Below are 21639 nucleotides of genomic sequence, written 5' to 3' on the forward strand. Positions count from 1 at the left end.
CGACCCGAGAAGGTATATCTTAGAGATATCCGGACCGAGTGCGGTGCTAGCAGTTACATGACTTGTTTCACCGGTAGACGTGCTCCTACTTCAAGTAATATGTTGATTAATGATGTTCAGCATGTTACTTTGAAGATCTTCCTCCGAGCCCTGACTTGTTTACTTTATGATAAGAAGGATGTGAGTAAGCTCAACTCACATGATATTATGTTGTTTGTCGCCTATCTGAACCCCACCCGAGTGCAGCGCGTAGCCTTTATGATGTGACTTATATTTGCACACTTTTAGTCCCCGAACTAGCCTCGTTCCTATGCTTTCTTGCATATATTAGGGTCGTTTCTTATCTTTAGCTTCCCACTTTGCATATTCTTTGAGGTTTTGTGTCCTTGGTAGGAGAGGAATGCTAACCTTGCATTTATGGAGAAATTTGGAGCTAAATGGATCGCATCTAACGACCAAGCAACAAGGAGGAGATCGATACTAATGAACTAAGTAGTAGAATGGGCAATGATGAAGACCCCCACGACCCCTCAACGATTCCCACGGATCTTGAGGAAGTCAAAGAAGAAGAAACTATGCTGATCTATGATCCGGGCGTCCCAAGAGCTGCCCGAGCGGCCCGAGACTCAGACCGGGCGTCCAAGAACAACCCGGGCATCTCGATGCTCAGACCGAGCGTCTCACACTCGAGCCGAGCAGTTCTCTATCCAGCGTGAATGTCTATCATAGTGAGGTCGTGGGGCTCCTTAAGGACTTTCAAGGAGTTAATCCTCTTCTTAGGGACTTAATCGTCATTTAAGCCCTTAGTTACCCTAATACTTGTACTTAGTATAAATACCCCATTGTGTTAGGGGATTAATCATCAAGTTAATTTACCATTTTCCTAATCAAGTTTTAGTAGGTTAATTAGATTGTAGTCCTTAATTCAATCTTAATCAAATTTCAATCTTTTCTTAATCATTTAAGTGTTCTTAGATTTAATTGGGTAATTTGAAGACTATTTGGGTTTATTGAAGAATTGACAACTCTTCATCATTCATCAAGTGTTCTATTATTCTTTGCTTATTATTTGGATCACCTTTAATTTGGAATAATATCGTTTACTCTTTCGCTTAATTATTGTTTATTGCTTTACTTATTCACCATGTTTAACCTTGTTAGTATGATTGACACCCTTATTAGCATGTTTATCATGATCATGAGTGAGTAGTCTTCTAGCTAGGGTTAATGGGGGATTAGGGGAGTTAAACATGGGGGTAGATCCATACTTAATATAATATGTTTTCATATGAATGCTTGCTTGTTGTAGTTTCAACTTATGCACATGTTATGCTTGATGAAATGCTTGATTGACTACCTTGCATGAATTTTCTACCCATTCAACAAGACTTATAAGATATAAACTAACTCAAGCCTTGTTAGCCCATGCATATAGTTGAATAGAAAGAAACTAAGTCGACTTGTAGGTGTTGTACAATCTTGACCGACTCGGCTCCGTGGCCCAAATCTTCCTAGGAATTTTAAGACATAAACTAACTCGATTCCACTACAATAATAATTTGCTTGCATCTATATAAACATGTTTGTATGATTTTTTAGATACCTCATTTCTGCACCTCCCGCAAACCACCCGGTGATGATTGGGCCGCATGTTTGGTACGCGGAACGATTTGTGACAGTTCGTAAGTTTATCGTCAAGTGATCGCTCAAACACTTGTGTCTACCTCTTAATTGTCATCTACGTGCCGATACGGTCGTTTTGACAGTAATTAGAGTACATTTGGAGTCCGGGTCATAAAATCGTCTTCATTTTCTGAAAACCGAGTCAGAATGTTCTGGAATGGTCCGGATATTTTTATTCCATATTTTACAATCTTCTAATCTTTGGCAAATAATTTCCCGTAATATTCACACAAAATATTAAGGAATACAAGATAAATCCGTTATTCCATAATCAAAACACGGAAATCTTTCTTCCGCAGGAGGAAACCACTTGGGAAAGGACGCAGCAGGTGCTGCGCCTCTTCCAAGAGACGCAGTGCCTGCTGCACCTCTTCCCAGGTCCTTTTCTGCGTATTTTTCGTATCTTTTCATATCTTTTCGAGATTCACTTCCAAAGTTTCTCCGAAAACCCTATTTCCGCCGTGTGATTAGTATAAATAGAGACCTTCGGTCTCACATATTTCTCACGCGAGTGTCCGCCCTTCTCTTCTCCCTTTGCATTCTAGACCACGTTCTTACTTTTTGGCGTCTGCGTGCTTGAACATTCGACCACGTAAGCTCGGATCCTTCTGAGTACCAGCCTCGTTTTGCATGACCGACCAATTTGACCAACTCCACAATAATGAACATTAATCAATCTGTTTTAATTCCTCTTACGAGGGCAATTTCGTCTACATTCGAGTCGAGCATCACTAAACGTATACTTAGTTCCTCTCGTTTCGTCAAACATGTAAGTCTGAGGGTGTATAATCCCTATTTTATTATTGTTATTTATTTATTGTAATCATAATGTAAGGTTTATGTCGAAAGTATTTCTAAAACCGATTTCTAAAACTAAGCTTTAAACCCTTTTTACGGACTATCAGGAGACAGACGTCGAGAAAGGACGCGCAAGAATCGCCTGCGCCTCTTCGAAGGGACGCGATACTGCTTTGCGCCTCTTCGTGAGGCGCCACGATTCTGCTTCCTTTCTTCTTCCTCCGTCTTTCGTTAATTCGTTTGTTTTACTTTTGTTTTCAATCGTTCATTGTACTTTGACATAATAATTTGAACATAATAATTCTAACATGTAACATATTATAAATCATCATTAATTCATCTTTTCAATTCCCGACTTAAATCCCAAGTAATTAATATTTGCGGGTTTTCGTCATTAAAATCAAATTCGGTTTTTTGGAGGTTCGATTCATCAATATTGAGTCTCCGGAATTCATCATTGACATATTTGCATCTATTATTCATCATATCCATCATTAGTTTGTCATTAATAACTTGTTTAATCTAATTAATTAGTTGGTTTATTAATTTGTTAATTTATCCTTATAAATCTTGTATATATTCGTTCTAACTAGTTTCGTTCCATGTTTATCGTTTTTATGACCTCAATCATATGTAAATAACATGTTAATCACTTTCATCCGATTCAAATATCATTAATCGATCATTAAAATCACCAACGAGTATTAACGACTTGCAATTCGGCTTCGAATCGGGCGAGCCAAGGAACAGACGCGGCAAGAATGCTGCGCCTCTTCCAAGGGGGCTTGACTCGCGCGCTGTTCTCGGTTGATTTGTCTCGAACTCCGTGTTGCTTTGGCCTAGTTTATTAGTCTACATATTTAATTAACTATTACTCGTATTATCACCTTAATTCCTGTTCGTTAATTAATTTATTTATTCTTTCTCAAATTATCCGTTTTAAATGTATTTTCGACATAAATCATTAATCCGATGTAATTATTGTAATTTTCCTTTATTGTATTTATTATTGTATTCCTTTCATTGTATCACTTGTATGTTTTCATATGTAATCAATCTTAATTCCTACTTCGACCCAATTGTATATTAAATTACGTGATAACCGACTTAGTATTAATTCTCACATGCTAGGATTAATTTGATGGATGTTGCATTGCATGCATATAAATCGACAATATATCAAGTATGAATAATTTCCCTAATCATTAGTAGAGGCTGCTATCGAGGCGGGTGGGATTAGGTGTTCGATCAAAAGAGCTTCCTAATACGTACCCTCACCCTTGACTCCAGATCTCTGTGAACATCCGTGTTCATTGGCATCCACGAGAGTCATTCTAGACATAGAATGCTAAGGGTAACGAGTTCTTGGTGTTCATGTCACTACTTTGTGTCTTGACATGGCACGAGGTATTCGAACGGTTTCATATTTTCCACAATAAATTGGTGGCGACTCCACAAATGCAAACGCTTGTTCTCCCCCAAGCGCCCTCGTGGGCCCGCGTCCACAGTTTGGCGACTCCGCTGGGGATAATACACTGACGTGTAGCCAAAAGGGTGAAACTAAGGTTAGGGAATAGTTTGTACAAGACAATTGTCGGTTTTCATAACTCGGTCTTCCTAGATCGTTTATTCGGCCTTCCTAGGCCCAACCCAACCCATTCGACCAATCGTCCCGTCTAAACGGTCCTAATTCTTATTTGGGCCAAAGGATGGATAGCGATTGACGTCATCCATACCATGGTACTTACTCTTGTTTGTATCAAGGACTTTCACTACTTGAGGAAATGGACTAGGAATCGGCCTTACTCCTGTTTGGTACGCGCCTCTCCACAGACTTCGGGTTTGATTGTTCGGTATGGCAACCCACCCTTTAAACCAAAACCCATTTAAATGCACTCAGCATCCCGTTATAATGCTTGTATATTGTTTGTACGATACGTGATCACCATTTTCTAAACGAAACCATGACGATTTTTATAAATCTAAAATCCTTCTTTAAAATGTAAAATTTCGAAATATAGGCCTAATATTAGCACAAAACAAGTCGAAACTCTGTCCAATTATCGAGTCAAAATTCGGGCCTCAAAACCCATTTCAAAACCTCACTTCGAGTCCACTCCTACAACTACACTAAAGTTGAGTAGGACCAACATTTTTCAAACTTTGTCATTTCTCAAAACTCACTTGACACAAGTGGCATACTCCCACTTCACGAGTCAAAACACTTCTTTTCGAGTAAGTGTGCTAGGATGGTCGATCGTGTTTTGATTCGTCGTCGATCTCTTATTCAGATTCCAAGATGCCTGAAACAAGCGACGTGAACTTCAACCAACTCCAGAATGGTAATGATCAAATCCTAGCCGCGCTAGCTCGTCTCCAAGTTACTGAAGACCAAGTGTATGATCGCCTTGACACCATTGTGGGCCGAATATATGCCGTGGAAACGAGGATGCCTCCTCGAGAAAGTAAAATCGCTGATGACTTCGTGAACAACTTCAGTGACGAAAACCCTCCCATAGGTATGACTGCAGCTGAGAAACGACTCCAATACTTGGAGGAACAATTGATGTATCTCAAAGGGGATTACATTTATAGGTAGAATAATCGCAAATATGAGGCTGTGAGTTCCAAGTTGCCAACCAACTTCAACATGACGGATATCCCTAAATTGAAGGGGCACGAAAACCCTTTGAACCATATCTGTGCCTTCAAGGATTACATGTCTATCAAAGGCATTAAACCCGAGATGTTCTTAAGGATCTTTCCTTCATCTCTTGACACCATCCCAAAACAATGGTTCTATTCGCTAGAACACAAGAAAATCACTACTTGAGACGATGCCGCAATCGAGTTTGCTAAACAATATGCGGATAATGCTGAAATCCAAGTCAACATGCGCACTTTAGAGGTTCTTACCCAAAATGACAAAGAAGGTTTCACCGATTTCCTAAGTCGGTGGAGGAAGACTAGTACTCAACTTGTTGAACGTCCAGATGAAGCCACCCTCGTGGAGAAATTCGTGGACAACCTAAAGCCCATCTATGCAAATCATTTGAGGTATCAAAACATCAAGACTTTCAAAGATTTGACCGTACTAGGGACGAGGATCGAAGACGACATCCGTAAAGGGCTCTTGTCCAAAACAATAGGTCGTGGATATCAAGGCTCAACAAGTCGTTCCTACGGCTCTACTAGCAAGACTGATGAAGTTAACCTCCTCGAGCTATCTAAGAAGAGTACCCCTCCAAGGAAATTAACAAATCTAGGGGACACATATTCCAACGCTCTTAAAAGGTTGATGAAACTCGGCAAACTTCAACCCATAGGCCCTACACCCGAACCAGAAAAGAAATCCAAGTTCTGGGATGAAAATTCGTACTGCGAATACCATAGAGGTAAGGGACATGATACAGAAAAATGCTACAAACTGAAAAATGTACTTCAAGATATGATTGAAGACGGTCGCCTACTAATACCACCTGGAGGTAAGCCTAACAACACTCAGAATCCTCTTGGAATTCTAATGATTACAAGTGACGAATCTACCTTAGATTGCTCACATCTTATCTCCCCAAAAGAAGAGATGATCAATGGGATATGGACGGATAGCGAGGAAGATGTATACCTCCAGGATCTTCCCTTAATCAAGAGGGCCGAAAGCATCATAGATGAGATCATTACCACACAGGACACAGAAACCAACACCAACCAGCAGAAAGGATGGAGAAAATCGAGCAAGTGGACAAACAATCAAGGAAGACTCTTCAAGCTCACTACTGGAGAAGGAGAGATGTTCAAAGGAGAACCAGAAGACGATGAATTCGAGCCAGAGTCAGAGTCGGAGTCAGAGTCGGAGTCTAGAGAAGTTCCTAGAGAGTCTCCTCCTGTCGTCATTCCCACTCCCCTAGTTTCTCCTAGCTTAGTGTCAAATAGCAACAGTAGTTCGGGAAATGCCCCAACCGTTGTCCCTTTACCGCCACTGACCACAGATCAGATGGCTTCTTTGTTTCAACTTTTCTCAAATCTTAATATGAATAAATCAGGTTCTGCTTACTCTTCGTGTTATCTTGAATGCAATTCTGTTTACGATGATAATGAGAATGACCCAGACCCTGACTCAATCGAAATACCTACCTACATAGCTAAAGAAATATTACAAGAAGGGGAAGGGGGACCAGTGATAGAGAATACTGAACCCATCAATGTGGGAACTGAACTAGAACCCTAAGAACTTAAGATAGGGACAACCTTGAGCCCCACCGAAAGGGCCAATTTCATAGACCTCCTACACGAATTCAAAGACGTTTTTGCTTGGTCCTACGAAGATATGCCAGGGATCGACATGGACATTGCAGAGCATAGAATCCCAATCAAACCAGGTTTCAAACCCGTGAAACAGAAGCTTCGTCGAATGAGGACAGAATGGGCTCTCAAGATCAAAGAAGAAGTCGATAAACAATTCAAAGCCGGGTTCATCAAAGTTTCCGAGTACTCAGAATGGGTAGCTAACATAGTACCCGTACCAAAAAAGGATGGGAGAATCCGTGTTTGTGTTGATTTTAGGGACTTAAACAAAGCAAGTCCTAAGGATGACTTTCCTCTACCACATATCGACATATTAGTGGATAATACGGCGGATCACGCGCTACTATCCATCATGGATTGATACGCAGGATATAACCAGATCAAGATGGCCTTAGAAGACATGCATAAGACCGCCTTTGTTTCTCTATGGGGAACCTATTGCTACACGGTTATGCCGTTTGGGTTAATCAACGCCGGAGCTACATACCAACGCACCGCGACTACGCTCTTACATGACATGATGCATAAAGAAGTTGAGGTATACGTAGATAACATGATTGTCAAGTCCAAGGAAAGAGAGGGACACATTGCGAACCTTCGCAAATTCTTCTCGAGGCTACGGAAGTACAATATGAGGCTCAATCCTCAGAAATGCGCATTCGGAGTAACATCTGGCAAACTCCTGGGATGCGTTGTCAGCTAACGAGGTATAGAAATAGACCCTTCAAAGATCAAAGCTCTAATCGAAATGCCGCAACCTCAAACAGAGAAAGAGGTTAGGAGATTCCTAGGCAAGGTGCAATATATAAGTCGATTCATATCGAAACTCACCATGATCTGCGAACCCATATTCAAGAAATTTAAGAAAACAGATCACACCATGTGGGATGATGACTGTCAGAAGGCTTTTGACCGAATCAAGGAAATACTAGCCAAACCACCAGTGCTCATGCCACCCCAACGAGATCAACCTCTTGGTTTATATCTCACGGTAACTGAAACGGCCATGGGTGCCATGCTAGCTCAAACTGTAGGAAAAGAAGAAAGAGCCATCTACTACCTTAGTAAGAAGTTCTTGGAGTACGAGTGAAAATACACACCACTCGAGAAGCATCGCCTTGCTCTTGTGTAGGCAACGAAGAAGCTACGCCATTACATGCTTAGCTACTCCGTCAAAATATTCTCCAAAATGGATCCTGTCAAATACCTCTTCGAGAAACCCGTTCTCAATGGACGTCTAGCGAGATGGAATTTGATGCTCTCTGAGTTCGATCTCAAGTATGTGCCTTTGAAAGTCATAAAGGGGCGCGCCGTCGCCGAATTCTTCGCAGAAAATCCCATCAATGATACACAAACGATAGACAACTGGTCGTTTCCGGATGGGGATATACTCCAAACAGATGTAGACTCCTGGGACCTCTATTTTGATGGAGCATCGAACTTAAGAGGATTTGGAATATGATTGTTGCTCATTTCTCCTGAAGGCGAGCATACACCAATCTATGTCAAACTCGACTTCGAGGTGACAAATAACGCTGCAGAATACGAAGCCTGTCTTATTGGATTGCAAGCGGCAGTAAGTTTAGGCATCAAGAATCTTCGAGTACATGGGGATTCCTCTTTGATCATCAACCAAATTACGGGATCTTGCAAAATCCGAAGCGAAAGCTTGGCACCTTATCAAGCCAGAATAGACCAAGTAGCCCAATTCTTCGATCAAGTGACCTACTTACACCTACCTCGAGAAGAAAATCAATTTGCGGATGCTCTTGTAAAACTCGCATCTTTGATTAACATGCCAGATAGCATGGTAGAAATGCCTTTGTGCATCGAACGACGATCAGAGCCAGCTTATGTGCACCAAATCACCGATGAAGAGGAAATTATGGAGGAGCCTTGGTTCCAAGCAATCCTAAACTTCAAACTCAATGGCACCTATCCACCAGAAATGGACAAAAGGGGACAACGCGCTATCCGCTTGCTAGCTTCCCAATACGTCCTCATGCAAGGAGAGCTATACAAAAGAACACCTCTTGGTGTAATCCTACGTTGTCTTGATCATTCACAGGCACGGAAAGTGATGGAAGAAGTCCATGATGGAGAATGTGGCCCTCACATGAGTGGACCCATGATGGCAGAGAAAATCACACGCTTAGGGTATTATTGGACCACGATGGAATCTGATTGCATCAAATATGTAAGACATTGCCATAATTGCCAAATCTTTGGGAATGTACAACATGTTCCTCCTTCATTGCTTTACACCATGACATCCCCATGGCCATTTTCTGCTTGGGGAATTGACATCATCGGCAAGATCACTCCAGCCGGAACAGGAGGTCACTGTTTCATCCTAGTAGCAATCGATTATTTCACCAAATGGGTAGAAGCGTCTTCCTACACCAGTCTTACATCCAAGAACGTGGCAAAGTTCATACAAACCAATATCATCTATCGATATGGTTGCCCACATGAGATCATCAGTGACAATGGATCACATTTCCAAGCTGAGACTGAACAATTTCTAGCCAAGTACAAAATCAAACATCACCACTCCTCGCCATATAGACCACAAACCAATGGCGCGGTAGAGGCAGCAAACAAAAAAGTTGTCATAATTCTCAAGAAAATGATTGACAACTATAGAGATTGGCCAAGCAAGATACCCTTCGCTTTATGGGGATACCATACGTCTGTTAGGACGCCCACTGGGGCTACTCCTTTCTATTTGACCTACGGCATGGAAGCCGTACAACCAGTCGAGCTAGAAATACCATCCTTGCGAATTTTACTCGAAAGTCAAATACCCGAAGCCGAGTGGAAGAGGGATAGATATGAAGAACTCATCCTCCTGGATGAACGAAGGTTACGTGCGTTACATAATGTGCAAACATATCAGGCGCGTATCAAACGAGCCTTCAACAAAAGGGTTAAGCCAAGGAACATCAAAGAAGGAGACTTGGTCCTCAAATCAATTAGGGCTCTTTTACCTGTCGATCCACGAGGAAAATTCAAACCCAATTGGGCCGGACCATTCCTAGTCAAGTCCATACTTCCAAGGGGTGCGGTTAGGATCACAGACCTAGACGGGAACGAATTTGCCAACCCAACAAACCTTGACCAATTGAAACGTTACTATGCCTAGAATAGGAGCAAAAACGCGCCTCGCGTAAACTCACGTGTCGCTCTTGTGGCACGAAATAAACGGCCCCCTGGCCAAGCCGAATCAAGCTAATGTCATCTTACTCTTGCATTTTGACAATTTGTCATTCTCATATCATCAAATAAACTAAATTGCATTTTCGGAGTAAGTAAAGCACATGCTTATTTTCTAAAGTTCATTACAAGCTCTTGCTTAGAACAATTATTCTTTTGCATTTACTCGAACTACGCGCAAGGGTTTGATTTCATTTTTTAAATGAATACGTAGGCAATCCTTCACGGGATACAACCCATTTAATCATTTTGAATGTAAATAGAAGGACATTTGTGCAAATGCATTTGAAATTCGACAAGAATAATGAAAAGAAAATCACAACGGTTTCATAACCAATCAACCTCTTTTATTTCTTTTCTAATAATAGTACGTTACATAATAAAATCATAATAAAAATAAATAGGCTAGGATTCTAAAAACCCCACCTTCTTATTGCAATAATAATAATAATAAATAATAATAAAGACTTAGGCTACTCTTCCATTTTCCCTTTGCCTTTGTCATTTTTATCATACTTCTTGTCACGACCTCGAGCCGGACGCTCTTGCGCCACTTCCGACCTAATCACCAATGGTCTTTCTCGTGGCCTTGCTTTGCCATTCTTGTCATCCACCATCTCGACGGCAGGAGAAGTCTTCGGTTTCTTTAAAGGATGAACCACTCGAAACCCGGCTTCTTCCTCTCCCTTAGTCAGATGCTTCTCCTTCTTCTTTTTCACCTCACGAACCTTGTAATCAACAGGTTCACGTTTCCTCAGTCTCTCGCGCTCCTCCGGAGTAGCAGCTTTCCTCCACCGCAGATAGGAATCTGACACCCATAGAGCACTGACAGAAGAATTCAAGAACCAAATGTTCCTCTGAGCCCATTTGATGGCCCATTCTCTTCGACTCTCAGTAGTAAGCGCCACGACAGTCTGAGGGATAGTGTCAAGCTTCGGGATCCTCTGCTTCAATCCAACCTGCCTCATTAATCTCTCCGGGAAAAAGCATATCATAAACTCCAAGCCGGGAATGCGAACAGATCGGGTAGGATCCAGGGAAGATACTCCAGTGACAGACTTGAGATGCCACCATGGTACGATCCATCTAATTAAGGGGCCATCTTCACTCTTCAACTTGTTTTTCCCAGTAATTGCAAACTCGAGTGAAGTCCACCATGTAAAGCCTGGTCCTCATCGCAATTGAGCGAGCATCATAAGCAGGAACATTAACTCGGGGCTCGATCAATCGAAGACGCTCCATAAGCCAGGCCTACCAAAAGCGGGTATTAAAAAAAAAAAAACGAAAAAAAAAAAACGAAAAAGAAGAAGAAAAAAGAAAAAAAGAAAAAAGAGTTCTTTTACCTGCAATATAATGGGACTTCCCAAATAAGGTAGGCCGCGATTAGCTTTCCTGTTATCCAAGCCCACTAGGATCTCTTCTAAACACAGGCAAGCTGGGCTCCTGCGCAGCTCCATTTGCTCAATCAAGCTCAAAAGACGAGGGTCGCCCCTCATATCCTCATCAACATGCCCTTGAAGGACATATACATGTAATAGGCAAAATCCGAAGGCCCTTCGCCTCGCAACATAAGAGACAGTGGGATCAGCCCTATTGATGAAGCGATCGATGAAATCCAACATTCGCACTCCTTTAGAAGTCACAAGACGGTCAACATAAACTCTGGCCAATCCAAGCAAGTCTCTAAACTTGTTCTTATACCCTTGAGAAGTGGAGGGAATAGCAGGCAAATGTTCCGGATCCCAACCACCAATCGCAGCAATTTCCTCGGGAAATGGGCAAATGTCGCCTCCAGGAAAGGCAAATACGTGATAATTAGGGTCCCAATAGTCAAGACAAGCATCTAGAAACGGTTTGACTACCTTGATCAACTTCAAGCTCAAAAGCGATCCAAAGTTATAAGCACCCATGTCATGCTTCTCCACATTGGAGAACTCATTTGTCCATTCTCTTAGACGAATTTCAAGAGTATTCATGATGTATGCTTATTTTGGGAGTTTTGTGTAATAAGACGAAGAAAGACGAAAGAATTGTGTGAATAAAACCTCCCTCGACGTCTCTATTTATACTAAAAGATGTTTCCTAAAATCCGTCAGAACAGACGCACTGGGGAACAGGCGCAACAGGTGCTGCGCCTCTTCAAAGGGACGCAGCTCTTGCTGCGCCTCTTCCTCAGCACTCTTTCTGTGATTTTCCGTGTTGGATCTTTCCTAAATTCCTCAACGAATAATTTCCTATTTGTACGGGTTATTATTTTGGTAAATGCGTCAGGTTGCCATATTTCGTGTTTCCTAATTTCGCGGACACGCATCTCGAGACAATATCGACATTTTCGTCATTTTAGCACACTTGTACATTTCTTTTTAATTTTCTTTTTGGGGAATCATTTCACCAATTTAATTTAATTTATTCTTTTTCAAATCTATACATTTTTATATTTAATTTAATTATATCATTTTTCAAACTTATACATTTCTTTTTACTTTTTCTTTTTGGGGAATCATTTCACTCTCCTTCCACATCACATTTCAAACTTATATGTTTATATTTTTCCTTTTTTTTAGAGGGTAACCCTCTCTACCGTCCGGTCATTTCCGACCAAATTTTTGCATTTTCATTTCTGGTCATATTTTTGCATTTTCGAGTCATTGTTTTGCGCTAATTTAGGCCATGTGTACAAATATATGTTCTGTGTGATTTCTGTGTAAATTTCGGCAGCATGACGGCGTAAACCGTCATCTACCAAACTTGTTCAAAGCTAACCTGCAGCTACAAACAAAGCAACCCAGCAGCAAAGGCACGCAGGCCATCATATATACAACCAAAAAAGGATATGTACACCAAACTGGGGGCTCGAGCCCCAAAACAAGATCCAAGTGTCCAAAAGTGGGTCCTAAAAATGTATAAATGTACAAAAATACAACCAAAAAACAAAAAGCAACACGGAAGCTACTGTTGGCCGCCGTCTAGCTCAACAACTCTCGCCTTGAGAGCAGCAACCTCGGCGTTGCGGACCTCGAGCTCCCTCAGCAGGCGAGATGTCTCCTCTCGGGACTGGGCAAGCTCTCGCTCCAACTCGCGCTCCCTCTGCAAACGACAAAAACTGGCTCATGTCAATCATTTCAAGCGTAAAGGAAAATTTAGAAAATTCGAAAATGAAGTAAACAGAAGGTTCATACCTAACGTCCTCGGCCACCAGCAAGTGCCTCGATGGCAGTAGCCCGCAGCCAGTTGGCTACCCTTCATAAAGCCACGAACCGGGACGGCGCAACCTGCATTTCAAAAGGAAAATTCTTAGCGATTGGACAAACTCAAGCAAATGTGTTCTTACACGAAAACTATACAAGTTAGAAGGCTCACCCTCCGAATTAGATGCTGCCACTCGTCCAAGCCAGCATCTCTCACCGCCACGTCAAAGTCACGTAGCTCGGAGATCGTCGTCATCCCCGTCGTGTCGGTGTACTCAAAGGTCTCGGGGTACTCTGGGGGCTCAATGCCCGCCGTCTCGACCTCCTGCAAAGTCAAATGATTTCCGTTAACCGATGATCTTTCATCGTATTCTCAAATAATCGAAAATGAAAGAGGATAAAGCACTTACCACAACCGGCCAGTACGCCAACCTCCCGTAGAGGAACGCTGAGTAGTCCTCACCAGGAAGAAGGAGGGCGTCGCCACCGGCGCCAGCCATGTCAGCCTCCCTCTCAGCCTCAGAAGGCTCCCTAAACATCGTCCGAGGAGGATCGATGGGAACCGTCAAGACGTCCCGAGAGCACTGACGAGCCAGGCGCTCGCCCAAGTACCACACATGACCCATCGACGTCCTCAGCAGCAGCCGGCTCGAGCTCCTAGGTCGAAGGAACTCAGCCACAAAAGGAGGAGCGCCAGCGTACTCCTCCCAAGGCCTGGGCACCCACTAAAGAAGCAAACGAAGGGTCATTCTTATGATCAGTTCTAAAAGTAAGAGAAAGAAAGACAGACAAATGTAAGGTGAAATACTCACGCCGTCTAGCTGAAGAGCGTTCACTTCCCGCCGACAAACGTCGTGGAAGGAACGCTTACTCCTTGTGCGGCACATCACCCAATCCCTCACAACGGGATAGGCCTTCTCCACCGGCTCCGTCCTCTTGGGCGCGAAGCCCGGAAAGTAGGAGTACACCCACGCCTGTAAATCAAGATAATCAACAACGATCTTTCGTGATTTAATAAGGAAAGGAAATGATCTTTTGTGAAAAGAAGTGAAGGTTCATACCTCCAACAGCAGTCCAGGGCCGACAGCAGCAGCAGAAGTCCCCTTCTCCATCAACTTCGGACGAACCATGGCCCTCATGAAGCGGATGAGGACCGCAAAACCAGCAGTGACCCAGTCCCAACGGCCTAGGGAGCTCAGGTCAAAAAGAAAGGGAAGAAGCTTCGTCGAAAGCCTCTCTCCCTTGTCTCCGAGGTAAATCAAAGACAAGAACCACCAGAGCCACAAACGGACTCTCTGCTCTTCAGTGCAGGGAGGAGGAGCCGTCTCCCTCCCCTCGATCACCACCAACGCCGGGGTCTTCCCCGCGAAGTAGTCCCGAACGTAGGAACTAGGCACCAAGCCAGGTACCGCAGCCGCTTTCGCGCGCCAAGTTCACCGATCGACCTCCTAGCCTCCGCCGAGTCAACCCTCATTGCTGTCTCCGGCCACTCCACCACCTCAGTCCCACACGGCAGACCAGAAATCATGCCGTAGTCCTCCAACGTGACCCCCACCTCACCAATAGGCATGTGAAACGTGGAGGTCGTGTCCCAAAACTGGTCCAAGAAAGCTCGGACGAGACTGAGGTTAGCCAGAAGCTTCCTCCTCGCAATATCCCTCCAAACCTGCACCAAGGCGCCGAACGCTCCCCGCTCGATCATGGCTCGCTCCTCAGCCGACAGCCTCTCGTAGCACCCCATCGCCGTCGTGTAGCCCGAGAACGATCTGATATTCCCGGCCTCCTATGTTGATTTGAAACAAAAGCTATCTTTAGCTCAGATGAAGAAGAAAAGGAATGACAAACATAAATGAAAAGAGATGAATTAAGAGCGATGAGTTCTATTTACCAAGCTCTTCACCGTCCTGTAGGACAAGTGACCCTCTGCAGCCCAAAGCAGGTACCTACTGTCCCAGGTCTCAGCCCACACAGGTGCTCCCCTCAGCTGGCGACCGCCCCGTCCAACGTTGGCCCGTCTCGGGGCCTCCTCCTCCTCAGCAACCTCCTCCTCTAGGACCTCGTCCTCAGCAGCCGTCACCGCGGCAGTGAAAGCCTACTCCAACGCCTCCTCAAGCATCTGAGAAGGGTCAACAGCAGTGTCCACATCTATGGGATCCCTCCCAGACGTAGAAGCCTCGTCACCTGCAAAATTAAAGTAAATTTAGGCCGCGTCAAGTGACGACAAGCCTTGATTAGGAGATTTTCGAGTTTTCGGAGCTCCGAAATCGCTCTTTTCTCGCCATCTTTGGCAAATTTACCACAAACCCGTCCGCTCATGTGGAGATTTGGGTCAGGTCAAGCCTAAGTTGAAGCCTAGTCATGGGTTCGAGTTGGAATTTCGGCAGCATTTCGATATAACGACGATTATGCCCTAGAAAGTGTCCTGAAAAAGCCGTCACAAACCAAAATTCCGAGTTTGTAGGAAGTTTACCCATCACACAAGGATTCCAAATATCAAGTTTCGTCACAAATGGGCAATCCTAAGGCTATTTTCGAAGCGATTTACGATTTAGCTGTGAAACCGTCTCAATTTCACTCAAATGCTCAAAACTCAACGAAAATTCGAAAAAAATACATGGTTATTATCCTTATATTACCAATTAACCATTACAAAGTCAATTTCGCAAGGCAAAATCATTTGGGGGAAAAGCCTCAAATTTTCGACTAATTAGGGTCGAAAACCCTAATTTTGTCGATCTCATTTGATCAAATACGGAAGATAAATGCAAGATTGATACACATACCTCGATTAGTTATGGCAAATGCAAGCTTTTGGATCAAATTTTGACGAAAATGGCTGGAATTTGAGAGAGAAAGTGAGGAATTATGTTTCGAAATAATGAAGTAAAACCCTCTGTTTCCTCGGGTTTTTACGCAGAAAAAACACACCCAGGAATAGACGCAGCAAGTGCTGCGCCTCTTCCAAGGGACGCAGCTCTTGCTGCGCCTCTTCCTCGGCTTCCCTTCATACGAATTTTCAAAAATTCCTTATGAGTTCGTTATTTTGTGGGCCCATCTTTGGTGCGCCTCTTCCTTGATGCCACATCGCATATTTGATCCGTTTGACGTATATTCTTCACCCGGATCCACATCTTCCAAGCCAAAAGCAAATTATCGCCTTATTTTTATCGAAGACATAGCTTGTCACAACGAGCGTTCCTTATTTGACAGGTGTTTCGACACACCTTTATTCTGTTCCCCCAGCGAGAGTACACGGATAGACATTCCCTCTCGAGACATGGAGATCAGTTCCCGATTATGTTCCCCCAGCGAGAGTTCACGACCGACAGTCATTCCCTCTCGAGACATGGAGATCAACATCGACCCCAAACCCTTCCGAAGTTTGTATGAAGCCGAACACAAGCAGATTTCTCCCAGCAGTTCCAGACTGTATCCTGCTGTCTTCTCCCAATATCGCGTTTTGTTTCCCCTGGAGTTTCAAGGAATTTCAGGTATGGTCTCTTCTTATGGCTGGCGAGCCCCCTTACGTAGTCTAATGGACTTTAAACGACCCTCCCCGATAGTCGACAGACTCTAAAATGTTCCCGACGACAGGGCCTTGGCTCAGACCCCTTGAGTCGCCTCGCGTCGCCATAGTCGTCAGGTTGTAATCTTCGATTGACCTGATGGCTATACTTTGACTTTCGCCTTGTCCAAGCCTCAGTCAAAGTGGGGGCTCTGTAGATACCTCATTTCCGCACCTCCCGCAAACCACCCGGTGATGATTGGGCCGCATGTTTGGTACGCGGAACGATTTGTGACAGTTCATAAGTTTATCGTCAAGTGATCGCTCAAACACTTGTGTCTACCTCTTAATTGTCATCTACATGCCGATACGGTCGTTTTGACAGTAATTAGAGTACATTTGGAGTCCGGGTCATAAAACCGTCTTCATTTTTAAAACCGAGTCGAATGTTCGGAATGTTAGGATATTTCTATTCCATATTTTACAATCTTTTAATCTTTGGCAAATAATTTCCCGTAATATTCACACAAAATATTAAGGAAAACAAGATAAATCCGTTATTCCATAATCAAAACACGGAAATCTTTCTTCCGCAGGAGGAAACCACTTGGGAAAGGACGCAGCAGGTGCTGCGCCTCTTCCAAGAGACGCAGTGCCTGCTGCGCCTCTTCCCAGGTCCTTTTCTGCGTATTTTTCGTATCTTTTCATATCTTTTCGAGATTCACTTCCAAAGTTTCTCCGAAAACCCTATTTCCGCCGTGTGATTAGTATAAATAGAGACCTTCGGTCTGACATATTTCTCACGCGAGTGTCCGCCCTTCTCTTCTCCCTTTGCATTCTAGACCACGTTCTTAATTTTTGGCGTCTACGTGCTTGAACATTCGACCACGTAAGCTCGGATCCTTCTGAGTACCAGCCTCGTTTTGCATGACCGACCAATTTGACCAACTCCACAATAATCAACATTAATCAATCTGTTTTAATTCCTCTTACGAGGGCACTTTCGTCTACATTCGAGTCGAGCATCACTAAACGTATACTTAGTTCCTCTCGTTTCATCAAATATGTAAGTCTGAGGGTGTATAATCCCTATTTTATTATTTTTATTTATTTATTGTAATCATAATGTAAGGTTTATGTCGAAAGTATTTCTAAAACCGATTTCTAAAAGTAAGCTTTAAACCCTTTTTACGGACTATCAGGAGACATACGTCAAGAAAGGACGCAAAGAATCGCTCGCGCCTCTTGAAGGACGCGGCACCTGCTGCGCCTCTTCGTGAGGCTGCCGCAGTTCCTGCTTCCTTTCTTCTTCCTCCGTCTTTCGTTAATTCGTTTGTTTTACTTTTGTTTTCAATCGTTCATTGTACTTTGACATAATAATTTGAACATAATAATTCTAACATGTAACATATTATTCATCATCATTAATTCATCTTTTCAATTCCCGACTTAAATCCCAAGTAATTAATATTTGCGAGTTTTCGTCATTAAAATCAAATTCGGTTTTTGAAGGTTCGATTCATCAATATTGAGTCTCCGGAATTCATCATTGACATATTTGCATCTATTATTCATCATATCCATCATTAGTTCGTCATTAATAACCTGTTTAATCTAATTAATTAGTTGGTTCATTAATTTGTTAATTAATCCTTATAAATCTTGTATATATTCGTTCTAATTAGTTTCGTTCCTTGTTTATCATTTTTATGACCTCAATCATATGTAAATAACATGTTAATCACTTTCATCCGAGTCAAATATCATTAATCGATCATTAAAATCACCAACGAGTATTAACGACTTGCAATTCCGGCTTCACAGCCAGAACTGAGCCACGGAACAGACGCAGCAACTGCGGCGCCTCTTCCAAGGGACGCAGCTCTGTTGCGCCTGTTCCTGGTTGATTTCTGTCTCTGAACTCCCGTGTTGCTTTGGCCTAGTTTATTAGTCTACGTATTTAATTAACTATTACTCGTATTATCACCTTAATTTCTGTTCGTTAATTAATTTATTTATTCTTTCTCAAATTATCCGTTTTAAATGTATTTTCGACATAAATCATTAATCCGATGTAATTATTGTAATTTTCCTTTATTGTATTTATTATTGTATTCCTTTCATTGTATCACTTGTATGTTTTCACATGTAATCAATCTTAATTCCTACTTCGACCCAATTGTATATTAAATTACGTGATAACCGACTTAGTATTAATTCTCACATGCTAGGATTAATTTGATGGATGTTGCATTGCATGCATATAAATCGACAATATATCAAGTATGAATAATTTCCCTAATCATTAGTAGAGGCCGCTATCGAGGCGGGCGGGATTAGGTGTTCGATCAAAAGAGCTTCCTAATACGTACCCTCGACCTTACTCCAGATCTCTGTGAACATCCGTGTTCATTGGCATCCACGAGAGTCATTCTAGACATAGAATGCTAAGGGTAACGAGTTCTTGGTGTTCATGTCACTACTTTGTGTCTTGACATGGCACGAGATATTCGAACGGTTTCCAATTTTCCACAATAAATTGGTGGCGACTCCACAAATGCAAACGCTTGTTCTCCCCCAAGCGCCCCCGTGGGCCCGCGTCCACAGATTTCCACCATGATTCGCATATAAATCCATGACACCATAGTGCCTTAATCAATTATTTGCAATCCCTATTTGTTTACTTGCTTTGTTTTGCTTTCATTTCTTTACATTTCATTGTTAAGTAGTTTAGATTGCAAACCTCAAACTCAACCCAATTTGTAACACCCTAAGACATAGCTTTCTACAACTGATAACTTGATCCAATACCCGCCCCATGGGATCCGACCTTTACTTGCCACTCTACTAAGAGTAGTTAGTTAAGTTTATAAATATTGTTTTGATTGGTTAGCTTAGACGACAAAGTTTAGACAGAATAAAAAATGGCGCCGTTGCCGGGGACGGTGTTCAATTGAATTGTTTTTTGTTGTTTTTAGTTGTGTCTTTCTTAATCTTGGGGAAGTCAAATTCCTCAAGGTAGTTTTAATTGTTTTCTAGTTATTTGATTTTTGCATGTCTAGGAGATCACAAGGTAGACTTTTGCTTATTTATCCCGAGATTGAAAGAACCTTGACCAATATTAGAAGAGTTGTTAGAGGAACTTCGACAATTGTGAGTATTGGAGAACTTGTGGACATTGATATTGTCATAGTGTTGAGTTTACCAACCCTTTTGAAAGACAAGGAGAGGAAAACCCAATCCCAAACCAACCAAAAAATCAACCTAAAATGCCTAAGTTTTCATCTCATTCCGTACCAACCGAGGAGAACCTACCAAATGGTACTCCAACAACACCTCACTTAACCGGTAATTTCATTACCAAATCCGCATTCATACAATTAGTTGAGAGAAGTCAATTTGGAGGGATGCCTAGTGAGGATCCGCATTTACAGATGGAGACTTTTTGTGACTATTATTATACAATCTATCAAACGGGGGTGACTCAAGACCAAATTCGATGGGTATTGGTTTATTTTTCCTTGATCGGAACCGCAAAGCAATGGTTAAAGAGCCTAGAAAAGGTTACTCTTGGTATTGATTCATGGAAGAAGTTAGCACTTGCCTTCTACAAGAAGTTCTATCCTCCAGAGAAGACTAACATATTGAGAGCCCAAATCATCGGGTTCAAGCAAAGAGATGAAGAGTCCTTATATGAGGCATGGAAAAGATTCAAAGATACATGTCGCTCTTGTCCTCATCATGGACTAAGTGAATGGTTTCTTGTTCAACACTTTTGGAATGGGTTGTATGAAGATTCTAGGAATGTGCTCAACATGGGTTCTAATGGAAGATTCACCGAGGTTGATGACAACCAAACTTGGGCTAAGATAGAGGAGATGGCTGTTCATAACTCTCAATATAGAAGGCCAAGAAAAGGTAATAGGGGAGGGAGACATGAAGTTGACTCCGTCACACATTTGAGTGCCGATTTGGGTGCCCAACTAAGTGCCCATATTGACACAATAAACTTGAAATTTGAGAAAGCCATGGCCAAGCTCATTGAAGCTTCTGAATCACCCAAGCAACATGTCAATGCCATGGTGGGAACATCCTCAATCCCAATTGGAGTGTGTGAGAATTTTAGAACCTTGGGACATGATCAACAAGAATGTAGGGGAACAAGTGAGCAAGTGAATGCTTTTTAAGCATACAAGAATGACACCCCTTATTCCAACTATTACAATAAAAAATAACAAATTCCACCCAAACCTCTCATACAAAAGCCAAAATGTCCAAAACCCTCAACCCACATACACCCCACCTCCAATGAGAAACCCTACTCAAAGACCATACTTCAACCAAAACCAACCCTCTTAAAATCAATCCAATGACCAAGCTTTTGATGTTCAAAAGGCGGTCCTCCAAATGCAAAAGAGCCAACAATATTTCTCTTCTCAAATGCAAAGAGATAGCCAAGCCAAAGACACTACCATCAACAATATCCTTGCTCACACCAAGATGTTGGAGACTCAATTGTCTCAATTGGCCTCTTTGAGTTCCCAAAGACAAAAAGGACAATTACCTACTCAAGGTAATCCTCCGATAAGACATGAGACCATTAATTGAAGAGAATATTGTTGAGGAGAATGTCAAGCAAAGTGATATGATTGAACCATTGAAAAGGAATCCTAAGGTGGTAGAGCCAACTACCAATGACTCATCAAAGAAGATAAATGAAGAGAAGGCTAAAGAAGTTGAGAAAGAGCCTATTCTGATTAGACTTCCGTTCCCAAGTCGCCAAGCCAAGCCCAAGCTTGATGAGCAACTTGGAAAGTTCAGGGAGATAGTGAAGAACTTAGAGGTTTTTATACCATTCACGGAGCTAATAAACCATGTTGCAGCTTATGCAAAATACCTGAAAGACATCCTTACATAGAAGGGGTCCATAAGGAAGTTGGAAAC

At 42.5% G+C, this 21639-nt stretch overlaps 1 non-coding gene across 1 annotated transcript; it reads right to left on the minus strand.

Moving 5' to 3' along the window:
* Nucleotides 1-20336: 20336 nt before the first annotated feature.
* LOC141654578 (small nucleolar RNA R71) lies at nucleotides 20337-20443 on the minus strand. Its single transcript, XR_012548134.1, has one exon. It is a non-coding gene; the product is annotated as a small nucleolar RNA R71 (small nucleolar RNA).
* Between the last annotated feature and the right edge of the window lie 1196 nt (nucleotides 20444-21639).

This window comes from Silene latifolia, chromosome 4 (assembly GCF_048544455.1).
Source record: "Silene latifolia isolate original U9 population chromosome 4, ASM4854445v1, whole genome shotgun sequence".
NCBI classification, from domain to species: domain Eukaryota; kingdom Viridiplantae; phylum Streptophyta; class Magnoliopsida; order Caryophyllales; family Caryophyllaceae; genus Silene; species Silene latifolia.